We start from the raw sequence: 9765 nt of genomic DNA, 5'->3' as shown, positions 1-9765 counted from the left end.
GTGTCAGGAGGAGTTTGTGTGTCGTTACTTGGCTTGTGTCTGGTTTAGTTATGTGGAAATGCTTGGAATTACTGAGCTGGTGAAAAAAACCAAGCCAACTCCTCTTCATCATGCAGCTCCTTTTGCCTGTAAGAGGGTGTAAAGGACATCTATGTGACAATAGTGTTGATACAATAAGGATTAAATCACGATCTCTTGGTTGTGTTGCTGTGCTTGTAACCTGTGAGCCTGCACAGGGAGGCTTTGCTCTGTTTTAAAGCACAACTAGTTAAAAGCAGAAGTCCTTTTGGGTTGCAGTTACTTGTAGGAACTTCATGAGTCCTGCCTGGCTATGAGTGCTTACTAACTCTCCCTCTAGCTTGGTCATTCTGTAATCAGTTCTATCTGGTCCAGTCCTTGTTTAGCTCTTGGTAAAAATCAAGGACTCTCCCTCTAATGGTAGTGAAAGGTAACTAAAGTAAACTTTTTAAACACTCGGTTTTATGTTGTCGGTTTTATGGGTGGAGGCAACCCCAGGCACAAATCCAGGCTGGGCAGGGACTGGCTGGAAAGCATCCCTGAGGAGAGAGACCTGGGGGTGCTGGGGGAGGAGAAGCTCAACAGGAGCTCTCAGTGTGCACTTGCAGCCCAGAAAGCCAAGCAGAGCCTGGGCTGCAGCAAGAGAAGTGTGGCCAGCAGGGCAAGGGAGGGGATTCTCCCCCTCTGCTCAGCTCTGCTGAGACCCCACCTGGAGTACTGCCTCCAGGTCTGGAGCCCCTATTCCAAGAGGGATCTGGAGGTGCTGGAAGGTGTCCAGAGAAGGGCCAGGAGGATGAGCAGAGGGCTGGAGCACCTCTCCTGTGAGGACAGACTGAAGGAGTTGGGGCTGTTCAGTCTGGAGAAGAGAAGGCTCCGAGGTGACCTCATTGTGGCCTTGCAGTATCTGAAGGGGGCTCCAAGAAGGCTGGGGAGGGACTGCTCAGGATCTCAGGGAGTGATAGGACTAGGGGGGATGGAATGAAGCTGGAGGTGGGGAGATTCGAGGCTGGAGGTGAGGAGGAAGTTCTTCCCTATGAGAGTGGTGAAGCCCTGGAATGGGTTGTCCAGGGAGGTGGTTGAGGCCCTGTCCCTGGAGGTGTTTAAGGCCAGGCTGGATGAGGCTGTGGCCAGGCTGATCTAGTGTGGGGTGTCCCTGCCCATGGCAGGGGGGTTGGAACTAGATGATCCTTGTGGTCCCTTCCAACCCTTACTGATACTATGATACTATGTCCCTGTGCATAATAAAAAGACATAAGCCAATGAACAAAGTCAGCATGAAGAAAGGGAAAACACAATTTTGTCACCTTGAAGAGGCTCATTTGGAGCTTCTTCAAACGAGGTGTTCTGGTAGCTCTGAAGTGCTGAAATTTGCAGGTACTCTGCAATCTAGGAGGTGCTATTTTTAGTGTAAGAGAGAGACAGCAGAAGCCCTTCTGTAAACACTCTCTACTGGTATGTTAAAGATGCTACAAGAAGCATCCTGCCAGATACTATTTTATTTCAGTCCCTGAGGACCAGCTCCTCTTTTCACGCTGACTGAGAGCTGTCTGGCTAGCCTTTAGCAAGCTGGCCTGCATGTGTGCTCTAAATACAGTAATCCATAGCAAACCAAACCACACAACCCAGTCTCTTTGGGGACAATTGCTTGGAAGATGGCTTTGGCAGGCACTTCTGTAGGGCAGCTGTAGGTGGATCTGGTTTATTTGCTGTCCTAATGATGCCACATCCCCTCCCTGAAAGAATTCAACTAATCCATTTCAAGCTTTAAAAGCTGTGTTGATGCTGTGGATTCTCTTAAGTGGTGCAGAGCTGGAAAGACTCAAGGCAGGATCTGGCTTGCTCTGAAATTGGTCAGATCCTTCTGATGATTTTATTGTCTGGTTGTTTTTTCTCATGTCCCTCGCTCTCTGTGCACTGAGTGTGAAGCATGGCAGCATTTGTATACCTCAGGCAGATGCCCAGCTGGGTGCCCTGGTGCTGCTGAAGTGGACTGTCATCAGTTCAGCTCTTCCTTTGCAGGCAGCATCTCAAATGAGAAGGGCATACCCAGCCCTTGTCCAGGCAGTCTGCAAGGGAGCAGTAAGTCACTGCTGCCAGACTGGGAAATAACATTGACTGGGAGAGACTCTCCAAACAGCTAAGCAACTGGGAGTAGGGAAACATTAAATTGTAAGCAGAAAAATGTGTCCCAGTCTTTGGTGCTGCAGCCTGGTTGACTGATCCTCTAGCAGCAGGTGAGGGTTGTGTCACCATGTGGACCTGTGTGCAGGGTTTGTGTCTGTTGGAGCTTCTTGAGCCAGAGCAGGATCCCAGGTTCCTTTGCTCTGCCCTTGACTCTTCTGCCATATTTCTAAGGTGTTTGCCTGTTGCTGCTGTCCTTCTGATGGCTTTCAGCTCCTTAGAGCTGCAGAAAACTTCAGAAGGAACTGATGTTGTTTTGGGATCAAGGTCCATGGAAGCTGGTTTTGAAGCCAGGTTCTGGGGTACATTCCCAGTGCCTTGGTTTTAAGATGACAGGTTGCAGTTTGCTAGTGCCAGAGGCTAAACTAACCACTGCTGGTGCTCCTGAATGTGTGCAAGTGGAAAGCTGAAATACTGGGTTGGTGTCCTGTGACAGCACAGATTTGATCTGAATATTGGATGTTGTTTCAGGGGATTGTTGGTTAATTTAAAAGGGCACATGTGTTTTACATAGTTTGTAAAGATACAGAACCACAGGGGTTAGAAGGGCCCTTCAGAGATTGAGTGCAACCCCCTGCAAAGCAGGCCCACTTTGGGCAGGTCACACAGGAACAAGGCCAGACAGGTTTTGAAAGTCTCTAGAGGAGGAGACTCCACAACCTCTCTGGGCAGCCTGCTCCAGGACCCTCAGAGTAAAGAAGTTTTTCCTCATGTTGAGATGGAATTTATTGTGGTTGAGTTTATGTCCATTGCCCTTCATCCTGTCAGTGGGTATCACTGAGAAGAGCCTGGCTCCATCCTCCTGGCAGCCACCCTTCAGGTATTACAGACGTTGACAAGGTCCCCTCTCAGCCTTCTCCAGACTGAACAGCCCCAGGGCTCTCAGCCTTTCCTCATAAGAGAGATTCTGCATTCCCTTACCCATCCTCACAGTTCTCCATTGAACCCTCTCCAGTATTTCCCTGTCCCTTTTATATGTATAAAATATGTGTATACAAGCCCTCAGCCTTTTCCATTTCAGTGTGCTGACAGCTGCAAGTGTTTGCTGTCCATAGCTGCTTGGATCTTGCTTGCTCTGCTTTGAGTTTGATGTCTGATGGGAAACAGCATTCAAGATAGTCCAGGACTGCCTCTTGACCTCTGCATATGAAGCTCTCAGGGTTGTGTGGCTCTGCTGTGAGGTTTTTTTAACTTTAGCCATACCTGCTTTCCACATACATGTGCTGGCTACCTCCCCTTTGGAATAGAATAGAATTAACCAGGGTGGAAAAGACCTTTGAGATCATTGAGTCCAACCTATCATCCAACACCATCTAATCAACTAAACCATGGCACCAAGTGCCTCATCCAGGCTCTTCCTAAACACCTCCAGGGATGGTGACTCCACCACCTCCCTGGGCAGCACATTCCAGTGGCCAATCTCTCTGGGAAGAATTTCTTCCTAAAATCCAGCCTAAACCTCCCCTGGCACAGCTTGAGACTGTGTCCTCTTGTTCTGGTGCTGGTTGTCTGGGAGAAGAGACCAACCCCCACCTGGCTACAACCTCCCTTCAGGGAGTTGGAGAGAGCAAGAAGGTCTCCCCTGAGCCTCCTCTTCTCCAGGCTAAGCAACCCCAGCTCCCTCAGCCTCTCCTCACAGGGCTGTGCTCCAGACCCCTCCCCAGCTTTGTTGCCCTTCTCTGGACACCTTCCAGCATCTCAACATCTTTCCTAAGCTGAGGGGCCCAGAACTGGACACAGCACTCAAGGTGTACTTTCAGACCCTGAAAGGCATTAAGAGTTTCCTCAGCTGCACGGTTCAGCTGGCAGTGCTGTGTGTCACAGGTGCTGTTCAGGGTTCCTGTCAGTGCCTGGGGAGGGCTCAGCCACTTGGCAGCCAGGTAACCACATGGCAATGAGTTTAGAGCATTGCTCCCTTTGCTCCAACCAGGTGCTGGTTGTGGAGCTGCCTGTTTCTTTCCAGCAGCATCTCTCTCTGTATGATACCAGGAGACCAAAGCAGTATCTGCTGCCATGGTTTATTATGAATAGCAGCCTGACTAACAAGCAGCTGATTTTATTAAAGAGCTGTATATCTTACAAGTATCTTGCTCCTGGGCTTGTGCAGTACAGCCTCTTCTCCCCTAAGAGGCATTCAGGGACTTTGTTTCCAGTGAAGCTGGTCACAGAATGGAAATGCAGCCACTTGCAGTTGCTCTGGAGTGGATTGAGGCTCTCCTGGTTCAGACAATGATATAGGTTGGAAGGCACCTTCAAGATCGCCCAGTTCCAACCCCCCTGCCACGGGCAGGGACACCTCCCACCAGACCAGGTTGCTCAAGGCCTCATCCAGCCTGGCCTTGAACACCTCCAGGGAGGAAGCATCCACAGCCTCCCTGGGCAACCTGTGCCAGTGTCTCACCACCCTCACTGGAAAGCATTTCTTCCTAATCTCCAGTCTCAATCTGCCCTCCTCAAGCTTCAGTCCATTCCCTCTCATCTTTTCACTACAAGCTCTTGCCAAAAGTCCCTTCCTGGCTTTCCTGTAGGCTCCCTTCAGGTACTGGGAGGCTGCTCTAAGGTCTCCCTGGAGCCTTCTCCTCTCCAGGCTGAACAGCCCCAACTCTCCCAGCCTGTCCCCACAGGGGAGGTGCTGCTGTACTTCCCTGTTGTATGGACCCTTTATGAGAGATGGAAACCCAGGCCAAACTACTTTCTGTCACTGCAAAGTGGAAGAAAGTAGTGGGAAGAGCTTTGGGAAGCAGCAGCCCTGGGTTTCTGTGTCTCTTTAATGGGTGCCGCGTGTTTCCTGCTGGCGTTGTGGCATGTGGTGTTCCAGCCAAGGTGGTTCCTCTCACCCTTTGTGCAGGGCAGACTGCAAACTGGCCAAACCTGTCCAGGGGCACAGCCCACTTCCACCTGCCTTTATTTTTCCTTCAGGTCTCCTCTATGATTATTTAGCATTCCAATTCATCTGGATCGTGGGAGCTGCTCTTTGTGTTTACAAACAGGTTGAAGTGATGTTCTCTTTCCAGCTGTGGCTTACTGTGCTCAGCACCAAGCCTTGGTGAGGAGCTGATGTGGAGGATTTGGATGGTTTTGCCTGCCTACATGGGCTCAGGCAGTCTGCTGACTCTTCAGCAGAGTAGCCTGGGTAGTGGGACAGCGTTGCTGTGCTCTTGCTGTGCTGACACATATGCTGCTTGGCTAAAAATAACCTTCTGTACCCAAACCAGTTTCAGAGTGAGTTGGGCAATACAAGGGCAAATGCCTTGAAAAATCTACCTAGAAAGGATCTCCATCCCCCAAATGGAAGTGGCCTTTCCCAGCTGAGTTGGGTAATGGCTGTTGCCACTGCAGAGTAAGGCTCTTGCCATTCTGGTTTGATGATAAAGTTTCTGTTGCTCCTTTAGAATCATTTAAATTCTATGAGCAATTCTTACACAGGGTTCACCTAGAGAGGGCCCTTGGGGAGATCTTGGAGCAGCCTTCCAGTACCTGAAAGGGGGCCTACAGGAAAGATGAGGAGGGACTTGTCATGGAGTGTAGTGATAGGAACAAGAGGTAATGCTCTTAAGCTGGGAGAGGGTGGATTTAGATTAGAAATAAGGAGGAAATTCTTCACTGTGAGGGTGGTGAGACACTGGGACAGGTTGTCTAGAAAAGTTGTGGATATCCTCTCCCTGGAAGTGTTCCAGGCCAGGTTGTTTGGGGCTTTGAGCAATGTGATCTATCACAGAATTGTCAGGGCTGGAAGGGACCCCAAGGATCATCCAGTTCCACACACACACCCCCTGCCATGGCCAGGGACACCTCACACTACAGCAGCTTGCTCACAGCCAGCCTGGCTGCAAACGCCTCCAGGCAGGAGGCTGCCACCACCTCCCTGGGCAACCTGTGCCAGTCTCTCACCACCCTCATGGGGAAGAACTTCTTCCTAACATCTAATCTAAATCTCCCCTCCTCTAGCTTGCATCCATTGCCCCCCCAGTCCTATCACCCCTGATACCCTCAAAAGTCCCTCTCCAGCTTTCTTATAGCCCCCTTCAGATATTGGAAGGCCACAGGTCTAGTAGATGATGTCCCTAGAACTAGATGATCTTTTAAGGTCCCTTCCAACCTGCCCCACTGTGTGATTCTGAAGTGAAATGGCAATCCTTCCTTCTAAGCTGGAAATGAGAGTGTACTAAAATGTACTGGAATGCACTGAAAGAATTACTGGACTGTAAGATGTTAGGCAGCTAAAAAAGGGGTTTCTACATTGTACCTTCTGGAAGGTTTTTAGTGGGACCAGGCTTAAGACAGTCATTGGCAGCAGTTTAAAACCAAGACCTCATCAGATCTGTCAGGGTGATTATGGTCACTGTGAGTTAATGAGTGCTTCTGACTAGCCAAATGCATGGATTTGCATTCCCAGTGTATTTGGGCATGGTGTTGGGTTGATGGTTGGACTTGATCTTAGAGGTCTTTTCCAACCAAAGCAGTTCTGTGATCTGTGACTGAATGCTGGGTTTGGAAATAATCTAAAGCTTTCTGAAGTACTGGCAAGGCCCAGGGTATTGACAGGTTGCAGATGATGAGGTAATAGGGCTGCTGCTAACATATTTCTGCCAGCCCTGAGGCTGATGCCAGAGCATTAACCAACAGGTTGAGACAAATGAAAGGTTAAGACTGCTGGTTTGTACTGGATAGACCAGTAAGGGAGCCAGTGAGCTCACCTGTGTTTCCCCATGGGTGCAGCCCCACAGGCTTTTGCAATGCAGGGAGCCAGGACTTGACAGCAGGGAAGGGAAAAGAAGAAACATCCCAGGAACACAGAAAACATTAGGCTGGGAACCACAGGAATGAGACCTGGGAGATGTCCACAGTATCATCTGCCCTGCTTCCCTGCCAGGCTGGTATTGATTGATGCTTGCACTGGGTTTGCTCTGTAGTGCTCAGATGAAAATGTCACAACCATCTTTGCTTCCCCAGTGTAATTCAAAGCAGCCTTTGTATTGCTGCCACCCTGTTCTGCAGTTTTATCTTGCTGCCTTGGTGGTGTGTGTGTGTTTGTTTTTTACATCATTAAATACCAGTAATATATAAAGGTGTGAGGGAAAGGTGCAAAGATGCATCACCTGTGCTGCCTTAAGGAAAAGGTAATTCTTTCTTTCTCTTAATGTGTGTCTGTAAGGTCAGTTCAAGTTCCAGTCCCACTACTGGTACCCTTCTGAAAGCTACAGCTGTTCAATAGAATCACAGAATGCTTTAGGTTAGAAGGGACCTCAGAGATCATCTCTTCCAACCTCCCCACCGTGGGCAGGGACTGGCCTTGAACACCCCCAGGATAAGGCAGCCACAATCTCCCTGGGCAGCCTATTCCAGAGTCTCACCACCCTCACACTGAAGAAATTCTTCCTAAGAGCCAGTCTAAACCTGCTCCCCCTCAGCTTCAAACCATTTCCCCTTGTCCTGTTGCTAGACACCCTTATGAGAAGTCCCTCTGCAGCCTTCCTGCAGGCTGCCTTCAGGTCTTGGAAGGCAGCTCTAAGATCCCCTTGGAGTCTTATAGAATCATGGAATTGTCAGGGTTGGAAGGGACCTCAAGGCTCAGCCAGTTCCAACCCCTCTGCCATGGCCAGGGACACCTCACACTACAGCAGGCTGCTCCTGGCCTGGAAGGCAGCTTTAAGAACCCCCTGGAGTCTTCCCCAGGCTGAACACCCCCAGCTCCCTCAGTCTGTCCTCACAGCAGAGCTGCTTCAGCCCTTGGATCATCTTTGTGGCCTCTTTTCCTCACTCCAGCAGCTCTGTGTCCCCCTTCTGCTGGGGACAGCAGAACTGGAGGCAGGATTGGAGGTGAGGTCTCAGCAGAGCAGAGTCAAGGGGCAGGATCCCCTCTCTTGCCCTGCTGCCCACACTGCTCTGGCTGCAGCCCAGGGCTCTGTTTACCTTCTGGGCTGCGTAGTGAAAGCGATTCTGGCGAAGTTCAAAGGGATCTCCTTGCCTTCTTTCCTGCTCTCATCTCTGCACTGATAAAGATCTCTTTGATCTCTTGGCCCTTCTACAGCATGATTCTGCAAAGTAAGCTTTTTGTCACTCTTGACACATCTCCCTGAGGAATCATCTGGGTTGCCCTCTGCATCCTTACCAGCTGGTTTCGGTAGTGACACCAGGACAGCTTGTGGAATACAGCAGTTGAGGGAATGCTTTTGTGCAGAGAATTATTAGAGAACTGCTTGTTAGGAGGCTGATGTTTCTCTTTTAAGGGACAGCTGGGATGTTTGCAATAGCAGCCAGGGCAGCTAACTCCAGCACAATACAGGGCTTTAGCTGTCCCTGTCAGGTCAGCATCCAGCAGTGAGAAAGACCTTTAGAAAGCATTTGTCTTAACCTCCCCTCAACATAATATATTTTGGGGGGAGGTGGGGGTGAAATCTCTTCTCATTTCCCTTAATTTTATGGTCAAATTGACCTTTTTCTTTTCAGTGTTGGATGAAAAGCCACTGGTAGAGAATGGGGAGGTCTAATGAATGTGAAAACACCCCAGCAGTTGTTAAGCAACTGTAAAATACAGAGTGAAGTATCAATGAACTCCTAAGTGCCTTGGTGGGTGATGAGCACTTCATTTTCCTCGACATTTTATTCCATGTTCTTGGGTGATGGAAATAAAGCTTTGATGAAGTACCTCTCACAGGTATGTCTTGATCAGCTTTATGGTCCTTGACCAGTAGTGCTGACTTGTTCTTGGACTTGTTCTTGGCTTGCTGATTGCAGCTCATCAGATCTAAGTGCATGGGAAGCTGAGTTTAGCCAGCAAAGATGACACAGTGAAGCCTTCAGGACAAGCAGTGGAAATCATCCTGCTCTGTGTAGGAGGTGGAAGGAGGGAGACCAAAGCAAGATTTCAGCTTGATGCTGAGTTCTCTCACACGAAGTGCTGTGCATGTGTTTCAGTCCAGCGATTTTCCACACTGTTTGGGATTTTTTTTTGTGTGGTGAGAGTTTCCTTAAACAGGTTGCACTAAAATGCAGGCTTGGCAGTGATGCAGAAAGTGAAGTGTTGCTCTGAAGAGCAGTACATCTGACATTAACAGAGGTTAGAGCCCTGCGGTGCTGACGTGCCTTCACGGCCGAAAGCTTGCCCACTAGAAGCAGCGCGAGCAGTGCTGCTGGCATTTCAGGGACAGCTTTAAAGCAGAGACATGCATGAAGCGTCTGGCTGACTTCATTGGTTGTGTTTATTGAAGGTCTCAGAACCCCAGAATTGTTTGGGTTGGAAGAGGCCTCTAAGGTCATCGAGTCTGGCTGTGAACCTCAGGCCACCACGGCCGTTACCCCACGTCCCCAAGTGCCATGTCCACACATTTTCTTGAGCACCTCCAGGGATGGTGACTCCACCACCTCCCTGGGCAGCCTGTTCCAATGCCTGACCACATTGCAGCAAAGAAATTTTTCCCAATCTCCAACCTAAACCTCCCCCAGCACAATTTCAGGCCATTTGCTCTCTTCTATCACCTCATACTAGGGAGAAGAGAACAAATCCAGCCTCCTTTCAGGTAGCTGTAGAGAGCAGTGAGGTCTCCCCTCAGCTTCCTCTTTTCC

This window comes from Dryobates pubescens, chromosome 14 (assembly GCF_014839835.1).
Source record: "Dryobates pubescens isolate bDryPub1 chromosome 14, bDryPub1.pri, whole genome shotgun sequence".
In the NCBI taxonomy this organism is placed as follows: domain Eukaryota; kingdom Metazoa; phylum Chordata; class Aves; order Piciformes; family Picidae; genus Dryobates; species Dryobates pubescens.
Note: the sequence above shows the minus strand (reverse complement) of the source record.